Here is a 17,817-nt window from a genome sequence, read left to right as displayed (position 1 = left end):
TATGAACATTTGAACATCTTGGCCATGTTCTGTTATAATCTCCACCCTGCACAGCCAGAAGAGGACTGGCCACCCCACATAGCCTAGTTCCGCTCTAGGTTTCTTCCTAGGTTTTGGCCTTTCTAGGGAGTTTTTCCTAGCCACCGTGCTTCTACACCTGCATTGCTTGCTGTTTGGGGTTTTAGGCTGGGTTTCTGTACAGCACTTTGAGATATCAGCTGATGTACGAAGGGCTATATAAATAAATTTGATTTGATTTGATTTATAATACCACAATAACCAACAGGACTATATAATACTGTACCACAATAACCAACAGGACTATATAATACTGTACCACAATAACCAACAGGACTATATAAAAACACAATAACCAACAGGACAATATACAGTGCCTTGCGAAAGTATTCGGCCCCCTTGAACTTTGCGACCTTTTGCCACATTTCAGGCTTCAAACATAAAGATATAAAACTGTATTTTTTTGTGAAGAATCAACAACAAGTGGGACACAATCATGAAGTGGAACGACATTTATTGGATATTTCAAACTTTTTTAACAAATCAAAAACTGAAAAATTGGGCTTTGAGATATCAGCTGATGTACGAAGGGCTATATAAATAAATTTGATTTGATTTGATTTTGATTTAGTAATATTTTACATCAATAGCAGTCCATATCAATTGTCACCTCAATTCAGTCTCATCTGAAATGTACATTATTTTATCTGCACGAACCCTGGCTAAGAATTTGAATCAGCAATACAAAATTGGGTTTAATTTTTTATTTACTAAATACCTAACTAATCACACATAATTACACATACACACAATTAATCATAACTTGAGTACAAATTACGTCATAAAGGAAAACGTCCCTAGCAGGCGGAACAGATATGACAGCTTGTTAAACAAAGGAAAAGGGCTGGGTTTGTGTGAAAGAGCGGGAAGACTGAGGAACACAGGGAGAAGCTGCGCTATCGTAAATACAGTATCTTTTGCATTCTAAATTACCGCCCATTTGGAAAAGGAAAATGCAATAAATATTTACTCTGAGCTGCACTTCAGTAGGTTGGTGGTAGATGAAGGCCGTGTTGCCCAACCGAGTCCTTTGAAGAATGTCTCTGGTTGTCAATTGGATATGTTGTAGTAACGTCGTTGTGTGGTAGATGGGATACTCTGTCTGTTCCTTCCTAACCTGCGTTTGCAGCTGTGGTCGCTAACTCAACGGCTAGGAGGTATCACTTCTGTAGTGAATAAGAGTTCCAAGTTCATACCATTCGCAACCAAAGCTCACGCTGATGTTCGTTCTGTAGTTATTATCTGAACCATTCTGACATCGGACCGTTGTCCTTCCTCCCCGGAACTGGAAGTTATGTTGTCGTCAAGGGCTTATATAGGAAGGGAGAGGAGGGTGTGTTTGAAAAGTTTTATAGCCCATGTCCCTTCACAGGGCGGGCCACTGATTGAGCAGCCCTATCTTATGAAAATCAAAATCTCTCATTTTAGAAGCTAAAATCACATTTCATCCCATCACAAATAATTTCCTATTCAAACATTTAAATTGAACAGCAATTCCATGTGAATCCGATAACTCTGATGTGTAGACTTTCCACTGTAGAGTTTGTCATCTTATCATTGATGAGAATGTTTCAGATGACAACCGAACTGACATCATATGCATTAAGTACCACCGCATATGTTCAATTGTTCAAATTACCAGAATATAGTTAATTTCCCCCCACATTCTGACGTTCCCAGAATCTATATGTTAACCAAGGGGTTTTGCATATGTAACCTCAGTAGGGTAGAGAGAGGAAAAAGGGTGGAAGAGGTATTTATGACTGTCATAAACCTAACCCCCAGGCCAACGTCATGACAACTATATAACACCACAATAACCAACAGGACTATATAATACCACAACAACCAGTCTAACTCAGTTCTCCCTCCAGTCTAACTCAGTTCTGCCTCCAGTCTAACTATCTTGGCGGTGCTGCCTCCAGTCTAACTCTCTTGGCGGTGCTGCCTCCAGTCTAACTCTCTTGGCTGTGCTGCCTCCAGTCTAACTCTCTTGGCTGTGCTGCCTCCAGTCTAACTCTCTTGGCTGTGCTGCCTCCAGTCTAACTCTCTTGGCTGTGCTGCCTCCAGTCTAACTCTCTTGGCTGTGCTGCCTCCAGTCTAACTCTCTTGGCTGTGCTGCCTCCAGTCTAACTCTCTTGGCTGTGCTGCCTCCAGTCTAACTCTCTTGGTTGTGCTGCCTCCAGTCTAACTCTCTTGGCTGTGCTGCCTCCTGTCTAACTATCTTGGCTGTGCTGCCTCCAGTCTAACTCTCTTGGCTGTGCTGCCTCCAGTCTAACTCTCTTGGCTGTGCTGCCTCCAGTCTAACTCTCTTGGCTGTGCTGCCTCCAGTCTAACTCTCTTGGCTGTGCTGCCTCCAGTCTAACTCTCTTGGCTGTGCTGCCTCCAGTCTAACTCTCTTGGCTGTGCTGCCTCCAGTCTAACTCTCTTGGCTGTGCTGCCTCCAGTCTAACTCTCTTGGCTGTGCTGCCTCCAGTCTAACTCTCTTGGCTGTGCTGCCTCCAGTCTAACTCTCTTGGCTGTGCTGCCTCCAGTCTAACTCTCTTGGCTGTGCTGCCTCCAGTCTAACTCTCTTGACTGTGCTGCCTCCAGTCTAACTCTCTTGGCTGTGCTGCCTCCAGTCTAACTCTCTTGGCTGTGCTGCCTCCAGTCTAACTCTCTTGTCTGTGCTGCCTCCATTCTAACTCTCTTGGCTCTGCCTCCAGTCTACAGAATCAACTCAATGACACTTCAACCTTCTATCAATCCCTGCATCCTTCCATCTGTAAGCCATTTGGGTCATATAACTGTCCTGAATAACTGTCTATATGAGGCTCTGTGTCCTCTGGTAATGTCATGGATCTCTGCAACATGTTTTCCAGATTAACATCAGATTAACATACAGACTAGGTAGTGCCAGTGGATATGAGAGGAGATTTCTAGAACCTGTATAATATCTACATTTCATGATTCTGAATGAGACCAAGTCAGAAGATCCCTCTTCAAAAGCCCCCACTATTAATATTTACCACTGCAGAATATCACATAGAGGAGGATACCATTTACTGCCAACGTGATGACTGAATAGATCATATAGAGGAGGATACTGTCAACGGGATGACTGAATAGATCATATAGAGGAGGATACTGTCTACTGTCAACGGGATGACTGAATAGATCATATAGAGGAGGATACTGTCTACTGTCAACGGGATGACTGAATAGATCATATAGAGGAGGATAATGTCAACGTGATGACTGAATAGATCATATAGAGGAGGATACTGTCTACTGTCAACGGGATGACTGAATAGATCATATAGAGGAGGATACTGTCTACTGTCAACGTGATGACTGAATAGATCATATAGAGGAGGATACTGTCAACGTGATGACTGAATAGATCATATAGAGGAGGATACTGTCTACTGTCAACATGATGTATGAGTAGATCATATAGAGGAAATCCAACACTGACTGACACGTGTGGTAGGATGTGAAAAGCTGCTCTCACTGACAACATGCTGTTTCGGGGCATCTGGCATGTATTATTTATGAGGTCTGAATGTTCCTTTACAGTGTGGTTACATGCCGCTCTTACTGCCAGATTCCATCATTACTACTGAATCTGAAATGTAGTCACAGATAGAGCTCCAGCATTACTACTGTATATGAAATGTAGTCACAGATAGAGCTCCAGCATTTCTACTGTATATGAAATGTAGTCACCGATAGAGCTTCAGCATTACTACTGTCTATGAAATGTAGTCACAGATAGAGCTCCAACATTACTACTGAATTTGAAATGTAGTCACAGATAGAGCTCCAGCATTACTACTGTATATGAAATGTAGTCACAGATATAGCTCCAGCATTACTACTGTATATGAAATGTAGTCACAGATATAGCTCCAGCATTACTACTGTATATGAAATGTAGTCACAGATAGAGCTCCAGCATTGCTACTGTATATGAAATGTAGTCACCGATAGAGCTCCAGTATTACAACTGAGTTTGAAATGTAGTCACAGATAGAGCTCCAGTATTACTACTGAATTTGTAATGTAGTCACAGATAGAGCTCCAACATTACTACTGTATATGAAATGTAGTCACAGATAGAGTTCCATCATTACTACTGAATCTGAAATGTAGTCACAGATAGAGTCACTCCCGGCATTTCACTGTTATGAGTAATGGTTGTCATTTCCTCTTGCAAGTAAAAACTAAATTACAGTACCAGGCTAGAAAATTGATGAGGAGAGATGCAGAAACAGACATGTTCACTTCACGTACTATAAAACACAGGCAGTAATGTCAGGGTTGGTATTTCTACGTTCAGCTAGTCTCATCAGGAACACCTTCCTTCCCCCATCTGCAGCCCCATTCAATAAAAGGACTGATATGAAATTCAATAAATCTTCACTTATGGCAGAGGGCGTCCAGAGCACATTTAGGAAACGGGGAATAGATTGGTTGTCCGGTATTTATTTGATGAATGAGTGCTGCCTGTAAGTTCAGACCTGAGCCATCTGTTATAGCAGCCCAGTGTCACTGTCAACAGGAGGAGAATCAATCAGAACCTAGATAGCTACAGCTCTAGACTGGTGCTGGAACATTGAGGAGAGGCCTTACTGACTGGTTCTAACTGACTGACTGAATAGCTTTGACTGACTGGCTCTGACTGGCTAACTGACTGACTGACTGGCTGACTGGCTAACTGACTGACTGACTGGCTGACTGGCTTACTGGCAGGTTTGCTGAGTGACTTGATGACTGACTGGCTCTGACTGACTGATTGGCTGACTGGCTGTCTGGCAGGATTGCTGACATACTGGCTGACTGGCTGGCAGGTTTGCTGACTGACTGGATGGCTGACTGACTGACTGGCTGACTGACTGACTGCCTGGTTTTGCAGCTCTACAGAACAGCCAATACTGAGGAGAAGACAATAGCATTATATAAATGTACAGTGGAGCTTATTACCAAACTGTGTCCCAAAAGGCACCCTATTCCCTGTATAGTGCACTACCTTTGACCAGAGCTTTATGCACACATTTATCAACAGAACCAGAGGACAAAGATTCAGCAGTATGGAGGGAGGGAACTGAAATAAACGTGAAGAGTTTTTTGGAGGAAGTATGGGCAAAGACAGCAAGCATCAGCTGTTGACTGGGTTAGTACGTAACCTAAATCATGAGGGGAGAGCGGTGGAAACCAGGAACAGGTCTGTGAAAACCACTCAACACCTAACACACTGGAGGAGGTTGGTGAATGACCTGGGCTCCCCAAACTCTCCAACTCTCTCCCTGACCCTCCACAACACCAGATGTCAAAGGTCAGGTTGTTCTTTAGAGTTTTAACAGACAAATAGACCACTAGTCAAAAGGACTGCATGGTAGTGGAAACCAGTTGAAGCCTAGTGCACTTTCCCTAATTTGGGGTGAAAAACATCCTGGAAACCAGTTGAAGCCTAGTGCACTTTCCCTAATTTGGGGTGAAAAACATCCTGGAAACCAGTTGAAGCCCAGTGCACTTTCATTTTCCCACACACACTCCTACTACTGCAAACTACTCCCTTTTGATGAATGGAGCCCTCTCTCCGCATCTGTCATTGATCTGCTGTATATCTTATTGAGGATGTTTCTCAACATTTCATGTGATGTCAAGCCCTAACCCCTAACCCAACCCCTAATCCCAACCCCTCACCCCAACCCTAACCCTAACGCCAACCTCAACCCCAACCCTAACCCCAACCCTCCTAACCCAGCCCTCCTAACCCTAACCCCAGCTCACTAACCCCAACCCTCCTAACCCAGCCCCCCTAACCCTAACCCAGCCCCCCTAACCCTAACCCCAGCCCCCCTAACCCTAACCCCAGCCCTCATAAACCCAGCCCCGTAACCCCAGCCCTCATAAACCCAGCCCCGTAACCCCAGCCCTCCCAACCCTAACCCCAGCCCCCTAACACCAGCCCCCTAAATCCAGCCCCCTAACTCCAGCCCCCTAACTCCAGCCCCCTAACTCCAGCCATCATGAACCCAGCCCCGTAACGCCAGCCCTCCCAGCCCTAACCCCACCCCCCTAACCCCAGCCCACATAAACCCAGCCCCGTAATCCAAGCTCTCCTATCCCTAACCCCAGCCTAACCCCAGCCCTCCTAAACCCAGCCCTCCTAAACCCAGCCCCAGCCCTCCTAAACCCAGCCCTCCTAAACCCAGCCCTCCTAAACCCAGCCCTCCTAAACCCAGCCCTCCTAAACCCAGCCCCGTAACCCCAGCCCTCCCAACCCTAACCCCAGCCCCCTAACCCCAGCCCCCTAACCCCAGCCCCCTAACTCCAGCCCTCATGAACCCAGCCCCGTAACGCAAGCCCTCCCAACCCTAACCCCAGCCCCCTAACCCCAGCCCACATACACCCAGCCCACATACACCCAGCCCTCCTAAACCCAGTCCTCCTAACCCCAGTCCTACTAAACCCAGCCCTCCTAAACCCAGCCCTCCTAAACCCAGTCCTCCTAAACCCAGCCCTCCTAACCCCAGTCCTCCTAACCCCAGTCCTCCTAACCCCAGCCCTCCTAACCCCAGTCTACCTAACCCCAGCCCTCCTAACCCTAAACCAAGCCCCCTAACCCCAACCTCCTAACCCCAGCCCTCCTAAACCTAGCCCTCCTAAACCCAGCCTCAGCCCCATAACCCCAGTCATCCTAACCCCAGTCCTCCTAAACCCAGCCCTCCTAAACCCAGCCCTCCTAAACCCAGCCCTCCTAAACCCAGTCCTCCTAAACCCAGTCCTCCTAGCCCCAGACCCCTATCCCAACCCTCCTAACCCCAGAACCCTAACCCCAGACCACTTACCCAGCCCTCCTAACCCCAGCCCTCCTAAACCCAACCCTCCTAACCCCAACCCTCCTAACCCCAACCCTCCTAACCCCAGTCCTCCTAACCCAACCCTCCTAAAACCTGCCCTCCTAACACCAGCCCTCCTAACACCAGCCCTCCTAACCCAACCCTCCTAAACCCAACCCTCCTAAACCCAACCCTCCTAAACCAAGCCTCCTAACCCCAGCCCTCCTAACCCCAGTCCTCCTAGCCCCAGACCCCTATCCCAACCCTCCTAACCCCAGAACCCTAACCCCAGACAACTTACCCAGCCCTCCTAACCCCAGCCCTCCTAACCCCAACCCTCCTAACCCCAGTCCTCCTAACCCAACCCTCCTAAAACCTGCCCTCCTAACACCAGCCCTCCTAACACCAGCCCTCCTAACCCAACCCTCCTAAACCCAACCCTCCTAAACCAAGCCTCCTAACCCCAGCCCGCCTAACCCCAGCCCTCCTAACCCCAGCACTCCTAACCCAACCCTCCTAACCCCAGCCCCCTAACCCCAGCCCCTAAGCCATTAACCCCGTCCCCCTAACCTTAACCACAGCCCCCTAACCTTAACCACAGCCCCCCTAACCCTAACCCCAGCCCCACTAACCCCAGCCCCTAAGCCATTAACCCCAGCCCCCTAACCTTAACCACAGCCCCACTAACCCCAGCCCCCTAACCTTAACCCTAGCCCCCCTAACCCTAACACCAGCCCCACTAACCCCAGCCCCTAACCCATTAACTCCAGCCCCGTAACCCTAACACCTGTGAACAGGGTCATTATTAACATAGCCAGCCCATGTAGATTCGGCTGGCTGGCTGGCTGGCTGGCTTAACCCTGTCTTTCCCCTGCTCCTCTCTGATCCCACAGGAATGCTGAATGCTCTTTCCCCCAGTGGGCTAAGCATATCACAGGGAGGACACATTGATTGAATCAATGTTGTTTCAACATCATTTATTTTAATAAATGCATACCAAGATAACCCTGACCCATTCCCCCTTAGTCCCCATCCACCTTATTTAGAAATGCCATCATTGGATGTTTCGGTAGTTGGGTTTCCCAAGGGACTCCATAGGCCTTAATTAAGTAGAACATTGTCTGGTAATGTGTATGTATCTTTCAAATGTTGGAATGTTCTCAAAACATTATTGTCATGATATTGGTAAGGGTACGGATTTGGACATTTGGACCACTGGGGCCGCCCTCCAGATTGCAAGGCATTAGCCTAGTGGTTAGAGCGTTGGGCCAGTAACCGAAAGGTTGCAAGTTTGAATCCCCGAGCTGACAAGGCAAAAATCTGTCCTTCTGCCCCTGAACAAGGCAGTTAACCAACTGTTCCTAGGCTGTCATTGAAAATAAGAATTTGTTCTTAACTGACTTGCCCAGTTAAATAAAGGTAAAATCATTATTGTGAAATGTTAGAGTATGGGCATTCCATGTTGCATTGTTTTTAAATGTTGCAATAAATAGAAATTGTGTGAGCTATTATAGAACCAACGCATTGTTTACATTGTTTAAGGGCTAGATATGTGGAGATCACCTCTTCCAGGACAATACACCATATTACAATGTTTAAGGGATATATCAGTGGAGACCACCTCTTCCAGGACAATAGACCATATTACATTGTTTAAGGGATATATCAGTGGAGACCACCTCTTCCAGGACAATAGACCATATTACATTGTTTAAGTGATATATCAGTGGAGACCACCTCTTCCAGGACAATAGGAGACACCATGTTACATTGTTTAAGGGATATATCAGTGGAGACCACCTCTTCCAGGGTATTGGAGACGCCATATTTATCTCTATGCTCAGACAGGGTGCAGAAGAATCATGTCTAAAGCAATTTAGAATGGTGCTAAATTCAAGTGCCTGGAAATACGATTTCAATTGGCTACTCCTAGTTTACCTCTTTGTAAATGTGTTAATTTCATCCGGAATGGTTTACCTTGCCATATATATTTTAAAACCGATTTTTATCCCGATATCCAGAAAGGGAAGACATGGAAAGCATTGTGCTACAGGACTTCAGACATGGATTAATTTAGACATAGATATTCTGCTGGTTAAAGCAACTAGGATGGTATTTAATGTACTGAAGGAAAAGGTTTTGCCGATGGATTTATCTAAGGAAGAAAATATATCTACTACCCAAATATAAAAAACATCATTGCGATGACCTGGATTTTGAAGCACTTCATGATGACGGAAGTGAGTACTACTGGTCGGTAGTCTTTCAGTTCAGTTTTAAACACGGCAAGGTGACCGGGGACATTAGGAACCTGATTCACTATTTCATTCAGTTCAGTTTTAAACACGGCAAGGTGACCGGGGACATTAGGAACCTGATTCACTATGTCATTCAGTTCAGTTATAAACACGTCAAGGTGACCAGGGACATTAGGAACCTGATTTACTATGTCATTCAGTTATAATCACAGCAAGGTGACCAGGGACATTTGGAACCTGATTTACTATGTCATTCAGTTATAATCATGGCAAGGTGACCAGGGACATTAGGAACCTGATTCACTATGTCATTCAGTTATAAACACGGCAAGGTGACCGGGGACATTAGGAACCTGATTCACTATGTCATTCAGTTATAATCATGGCAAGGTGACCAGGGACATTAGGAACCTGATTCACTATGTCATTCAGTTCAGTTATAAACACGGCAAGGTGACCGGGGACATTAGGAACCTGATTTACTAAGTCATTCAGTTCAGTTATAAAACACGGCAAGGTGACCAGGGACATTAGGAACCTGATTCACTATGTCATTCAGTTATAATCACGGCAAGGTGACCAGGGACATTAGGAACCTGATTTACTATGTCATTCAGTTATAAACACATCAAGGTGACCGGGGACATGAGGAACCTGATTCACTATGTCATTCAGTTATAATCACAGCAAGGTGACCAGGGACATTAGGAACCTGATTTACTATGTCATTCAGTTATAAACACATCAAGGTGACCGGGGACATGAGGAACCTGATTCACTATGTCATTCAGTTATAAACACATCAAGGTGACCAGGGACATTAGGAACCTGATTTACTATGTCATTCAGTTATAAACACGGCAAGGTGACCGGGGACATTAGGAACCTGATTTACTATGCCATTCAGTTCAGTTATAAACACGGCAAGGTGACCGGGGACATTAGGAACCTGATTTACTATGTCATTCAGTTCAGTTATAAACACGGCAAGGTGACCGGGGATATTAGGAACCTGATTCACTATGTCATTCAGTTATAATCACAGCAAGGTGACCAGGGACATTAGGAACCTGATTCACTATGTCATTCAGTTATAAACACGTCAAGGTGACCAGGGACATTAGGAACCTGATTTACTATGTCATTCAGTTATAATCACAGCAAGGTGACCAGGGACATTTGGAACCTGATTTACTATGTCATTCAGTTATAATCATGGCAAGGTGACCAGGGACATTAGGAACCTGATTCACTATGTCATTCAGTTATAAACACGGCAAGGTGACCGGGGACATTAGGAACCTGATTCACTATGTCATTCAGTTATAATCATGGCAAGGTGACCAGGGACATTAGGAACCTGATTCACTATGTCATTCAGTTCAGTTATAAACACGGCAAGGTGACCGGGGACATTAGGAACCTGATTTACTAAGTCATTCAGTTCAGTTATAAAACACGGCAAGGTGACCAGGGACATTAGGAACCTGATTCACTATGTCATTCAGTTATAATCACGGCAAGGTGACCAGGGACATTAGGAACCTGATTTACTATGTCATTCAGTTATAAACACATCAAGGTGACCGGGGACATGAGGAACCTGATTCACTATGTCATTCAGTTATAATCACAGCAAGGTGACCAGGGACATTAGGAACCTGATTTACTATGTCATTCAGTTATAAACACATCAAGGTGACCGGGGACATGAGGAACCTGATTCACTATGTCATTCAGTTATAAACACATCAAGGTGACCAGGGACATTAGGAACCTGATTTACTATGTCATTCAGTTATAAACACGGCAAGGTGACCGGGGACATTAGGAACCTGATTTACTATGCCATTCAGTTCAGTTATAAACACGGCAAGGTGACCGGGGACATTAGGAACCTGATTTACTATGTCATTCAGTTCAGTTATAAACACGGCAAGGTGACCGGGGATATTAGGAACCTGATTCACTATGTCATTCAGTTCAGTTATAAACATGGCAAGGTGACCGGGGACATTAGGAACCTGATTCACTATGCCATTCAGTTCAGTTATAAACACGGCAAGGTGACCAGGGACATTAGGAACCTGATTTACTATGTCATTCAGTTCAGTTATAAACACGGCAAGGTGACCAGGGACATTAGGAACTTGATTCACTATGTCATTCAGTTCAGTTATAAACACGTCAAGGTGACCGGGGACATTAGGAACCTGATTCACTATGTCATTCAGTTCAGTTATAATCACGGCAAGGTGACCAGGGACATTAGGAACCTGATTTACTATGTCATTCAGTTCAGTTATAAACACGGCAAGGTGACCAGGGACATTAGGAACCTGATTCACTATGTCATTCAGTTCAGTTATAATCACGGCAAGGTGACCAGGGACATTAGGAACCTGATTCACTATGTCATTCAGTTATAATCACAGCAAGGTGACCGGGGACATTAGGAACCTGATTTACTATGTCATTCAGTTCAGTTATAAACACGGCAAGGTGACCAGGGACATTAGGAACCTGATTTACTATAATGCACTACTTGTTCATAGGGCTCTGGTCAAAAGTTGTGAACTAAATAGGGAATAGGGTGCAATTTGGGATGCTGTGGATCTCCCAGGGAGATGATGCTGGATCTGTTGCTATCCCGGGTCACAGGAACACCACTTGTTGGCCCACATGTGAGGAGGAGGAGGAGGAGGAGGGGGAAGGGGAAGGAAGTGGTTTTAACAGGAGTAATGTGGATGATATACACCAGCAGGATGTGTGATGTAAGACTGCGGCGGCAGTGTAGCTTAGCAACTTTAAACAACTTCAAGTCTTTTATGATAAATCTTTGGTAAAAAGGGAGAAATGGTGTTAAAATAGTTACCTCTAATTTATGAAGGACCACTAGGTTTTAATGCCTAGATTTACGATGTTAACCAGTGTCACTCCTCCATCTGGAGTCAATCTACCAGCCCTGGAATTCAGACGACCAAATCCGCTCCAATGCAACACTTACCTCAGCAATAAAAATGCATTTGAAGACTACATAAAGGAGAGGCAGTAAAAATGTTGGGGAGTTAGGAATGGCTGCATTCACAGAGGATAGGATCTAATGGTAGACACATCTGTATCAGGTTAGCTTGTGAGGGGTGGATCCTCCTATTCAAGAGAGAAAAAGGCAGCCAGTATGATGTAGATCAACTTTAGTGAACTGCTGAGTGAAGCCTACAATATGAGTTATAGTGTTTATAGCAGGGATAAAACAGCACCTGGCCTGGGCCTAACCCTACAGAGGTTACTGAATGAGCTTCTACTTTTCTATTCCAGAATGTTCTACTCTTCTAATCTACTGTTCTATTCCAGAATGTTATACTGTTCTATTCCAAGAATGTTATACTGTTCTGTTCTACTGTTCTACTCCAGAATGTTCTACTGTTCTGTTATATTCTACTGTTCTATTCTAGAATCTTCTACTGTTATTTTGTTCTCTTCCAGAATATTCTACTGTTACACTGTTCTATTCCAGCCAGTAGTCAGAGTTGTGTGCTGTGAGGAGCCTCCATTATTCACAGCAGAGCCTGAAGAGTTTCAGTTTGTCTATTTGTGAGAACAGTTCAGTCAGTTGAGCAGCCAATCCAAACAGGGTTGCTCATCCATGAAATACTATTAAAAACTAAAAACGATGTTTTATGTGAGAAGTAGACATTGATCTGAATCCGAAAAGAAGAGGAAATTCACAAGCACCACAATGCCCTCTCCAACCATGTTCTACCAAGGTTTTCCAGCATATATATTTTATCTACTACAGTAGCTCTGCATCCTGTATCAAAAGGTTGGCTGGTCCTCTTTAAAGTCCAGTAGATTACTTCATTACTCCCTTTTTGTTTACAAAGCTCTGCTGAAAAAGCTTCCAACCTACCTCTCTTTATATTAATAAAATAATATACAATACACCCAACACCTTCACAGGGATGGTTAACTCTGGAGGTGCCACTAGTATGTACTGATCTAGATACATCCGCAGTTTTAGTGCCCCCCATTTTTGGAATAGCCTACAAACTCCCTACATCTCGACTCTCTTGTGCCTCTAGGGCAGTTTAGGACTTTAATGTTGAATATGTTTGGATTGTATTTGTGGTGTTTGAAGCTGTAGTTTGTCATTTGTGGATAATTCATAATGTGTTGTATTGTTGTCCTCGGGGCACCATTGTAAATGAAACCCTGGTCTCATTGGGCTTCCCTGAATAAATACAAATAGAAAGTAGCTATGTTGGTCTATTATACTTCCTACAATGTGTTCAGGTTGCTTAAGATTCAAATCTTCTGAAACATGCTAATTCACACTCTTCGAGGAGGTGCTTCCACAATAATGTGATTTGTACCACATACAAGTGAGAGTACTGGATTCGTCACACCACACGAATCCCATTCCACTACCTTTTTAAGCTGTTTTTAATTAAATGAAAGAAAGCTTAGCTTTTCTACTTACCAGACCATCAGGATTGATTGAGCTGTTTTGTATTGTAGTAATGTGGTGCCTGCCTGCATTTCCTTAAACCTTTATTTCAGCAATACTTGTCATTGAGAATTATTATTTTATTTCATAACAGGCTTTTTGGTCAGTAGGTGTCCAACATAACACCATATGGTGGTGTGGTGAACACAGTCACTCATATTTAGAGGTCTATAGAGCCTGTCTCAATTCCTGATCTCTGTAACCATTAGCTTACCTGTGTAATATTGATATAAACTCAGAAACACTTGGTCCTGTTTTATCAGTTGCTGTGCTGATCAATGGGCAGTTCATTGCCTCTGTCAAATGAATATGGAGCTTAAAGTTGTGTATATTTGTATTTATTTTAGCAATAAAGTTGATGACTCTACAATAATACGCATTTACCATAGGCCTATATCTTAAATTACATACAGCCTAATGATAAATATATATATATACATTATTTTAATAGTAGGACACTGTAAAGTCTATTATTCCTCTGCAGAGTATGGATTGAAGAGGGTATGAATCGTAAGGCACCTGCCTACACATTGTTTGCAGTACAATAGGCCAGCATAGCTACTGTAGTAGGTCACAGCTGTGTGCTGGACAACCTTGGTAGAGTATGGGTGAAGTAAGCATTGTGGATCTCATTAGTGGTGCATGGGTCATCTGTTTGGTCACCCGCACCCGCCCGCAATTGCTACTAAACCAGCCACCACGGCCAAACTACATGTGATAAAGTGAAAATATGAGGTCTGCACCCGAACCTAACCCGCGAATAGACTGATATTTTGGTAGGCAACTTGTCTATAATAGATACATGCAGCTTCTCTTCTGTCAACTTACTGACTGTACAAAACATTAGGAACACCTGCTCTTTCCATGACGTAGACTGACCAGGTGAAAGGTATTATCCCTTATTGATGTTACTCGTTAAATCCACATCAATCAGTGTACAAGAGGAGACAGGTTAAAGAAGAATGTTTAATTGAGACATGGATTGTGTATGTGTGCCATTCAGCGGGGAATAGGGCCAGATGGATTTACCAGGACGTGTACTACGAGCACGCACTGACAAATTGGCCAGTGTCTTCACTGACATTTTCAATCATGGTCCAAACACACCAAGACAGTTGTGAAGAGGGCACGACAAAGCCTATTCCCCCTCAGGAGACTGAAAAGATTTGGCATGGGTCCTCAGATCCTCAAAAGGTTCTACAGCTGCACCATCGAGAGCATCCTGACTAGTTGCATCACTGCCTGGTATGGCAACTGCTCGGCCTCCGACCGCAAGGCACTACAGAGGGTAGTGTGTACGGCCCAGTACATCACTGGGGCCAAGCTTCCTGCCATGCAGGAACTCTATACCAGGCAGCGTCAGAGGAAGTCTCTAAAAATTGTCAAAGACTCCAGCCACCCTAGTCATAGACTTTTCTCTGCTACCGCACGGAAAGCGGTGCCAGAGTGCCAATTCTGGGTCCAAAATGTTTCTTAATAACAGCTTCTACCCCCAAGCCATAAGACTCCTGAACAGCTAATCAAAGGGCTACCCAGACTCTTTACGCCACTGCTACTCTCTGTTTATGATCTATGCATAGTCACATTAACTCCATGCACATAGTACCTTGATTAGTGCTTCTGTTAAACACAAATTTAAGCTTTCTGCCAATATCAGATATGTCTATGTCCTGGGAAATGTTCTTGTTACTTACAACCTCATGCTAATTGCATTAGCCTATGTCAGCGTAACCGTCCCGTGGAAGGGACACCGATCCTAAAGAAGTTTTAAGCACGTCACTGTAAGGCCGGAAATACCTGTTGTATTCTGAGCATGTGACAAATAACATTTGATTTGATTCCATTTGCTCTTTTCCGGCCATTGTTATGAGCCGTCCTACCCTCAGTGACCACTGGTTTTAACGATGTGTGGTCTAAATATTCATAACATTAAAAACATCAACAGGCTTGATACAGATACAAAGTACGAAAGCTCCACATACCTCACGTCAACTCAGACCCTACTCACTGGCTGACGACGTCAGTCATCTGACTGACAAACAACATCACAAACACTACTGACATGTAACACTAACACTACTGACATGTAACACTACTGACATGTAACACTATAACACTACTGACATGTAACACTACAACACTACTGACATGTAACACTACTGACATGTAACACTACTGACATGTAACACTACTGACATGTAACACTATAACACTACTGACAAAATTAAATCACATTTTATTTGTCACGTACACATTTAGCAGATGTTATTGCGGGTGTAGCGAAATGCTTGTGTTTCTAGCTCCAACACTGCAGTAATATCTAAAAATTCACAACAATAGACACAATTTCACACAACCTAAAATAATGGAATTAAGGAATATACAAATATTAGGATGAGAAAATGTCAGAGTGGCACAGACTAAAATACAGTAGAATAGAATACAGTATGCGATGGGTTGTAGCGGCTTTCTTCCTGGGAAGGAGAGGCAGACCAAAACGCAGCGTGGTTGTAGTTCATGGTCTTTAATAAGAGACACTTAACATGAACTAACTACAAAACAATACATGTGAAAACCGACCACAGTCTTATCTGGTGCATAGACACAAAGACAAGAAACAATCACCCACAAAACCCAACACAAAACAGGCTACATAAATATGGTTCCCAATCAGAGACAATGACTAACACCTGCCTCTGATTGAGAACCATATCAGGCCAAACATAGAAATAGACAAACCAGACACACAACATAGAATGCACACGCAGCTCACGTCCTGACCAACACTAAAACAAGTAAAACACAAAAGAACTATGGTCAGAACGTGACATGAGTAAAGCAAAAATATTAGACTCCTGTTCCATTATTAAAGTGGCCAGTGATTTCAAGTCTATGTATATGGGGCAGCATAACCGGGTGGAAGCCGCCTAGTGATAGCTATTTAACAGTCTGATGGCCTTGAGATAGAAGCTGTTTTTCAGTCTCTCTGTTCCAGCTTTGATGCACCTGTACTGACCTCGCCTTCTCGATGATAGCGGGGTGAACAGGCCGTGGCTCGTGTGGTTATAGTCCTTGATGATCTTTTTGGCCTTCCTGCAGACCGCACCACCCTCTGGAGAGCCCTGCGGTTGTGGGTCGTGCAGTTGCCGTACCAGGCGGTGATACAGCCCGACAGGATGCTCTCAATTGTGCATCTGTAAAAGTGTGTGAGGGTTTTAGGTGTCAAGCCAAATTTGTTTAGCCTCCTGAGGCTGACATGTCAACACACACAATCTCCAATAGGAAATAGCTTAATACCCGTCATAAAGGCACTTAAAGTTCTCCTGAGTCTGAGTCTGTTCTATTCCAACCTCCAACCTATTCTGACTAATGGTAGCAGTGATTTGATAATCATCCTCAGTATTCAGTCTAATAGAGCTCTTTCCCTGATTTTATAACCTAAAACCATCATGTCTGGGGTGACATTGACACTGGGAGGAAGCAAGTCTGTCAAATCAATTTCACAGCAATAAAGGGCAGAGCTGGACGTGAGCCAGGAGAGGACAAAAGGGATGTACCAGACAGACAGACAGACAGACAGACAGACAGACAGACAGACAGACAGACAGACAGACAGACAGGACAGGACAGGACAGGACAGGACAGACAGGATGTTATAATACCAGACAGACACAGACAGACAGACAGACAGACAGACAGACAGACAGACAGACAGACAGACAGGACAGGACAGGACAGGACAGGACAGACAGGATGTTATAATACCAGACAGACACAGACAGACAGACAGACAGACAGACAGACAGACAGACAGACAGACAGACAGACAGACAGACAGACAGACAGACAGGACAGGACAGACAGACAGGCCTGGATAAAGATCAAGTATGTTCCGGTCAGGAAAACAGGGTAAATGCTGTAGGTGGATGGGTTAGGGTTAAAATGGTAAAAGGAAAGCACTCACATGTCTGGGTTTGCCTGTTGCAGATGCATTGGAATTATTTCATGATAATGCACACATCATTTGCCGATACATACAGTAAGCTAAATACATGCAGGGGATACTGTCAAGTACAGTGTGCAAGTGTTCCTATACGAAGACAACAATATATACAGATGAGAGTTTCAATATTAGTGTATTTACTTC

Source organism: Oncorhynchus clarkii, chromosome 12 (assembly GCF_045791955.1).
Source record: "Oncorhynchus clarkii lewisi isolate Uvic-CL-2024 chromosome 12, UVic_Ocla_1.0, whole genome shotgun sequence".
NCBI lineage: Eukaryota > Metazoa > Chordata > Actinopteri > Salmoniformes > Salmonidae > Oncorhynchus > Oncorhynchus clarkii.
This window is presented reverse-complemented; position numbering follows the sequence as displayed.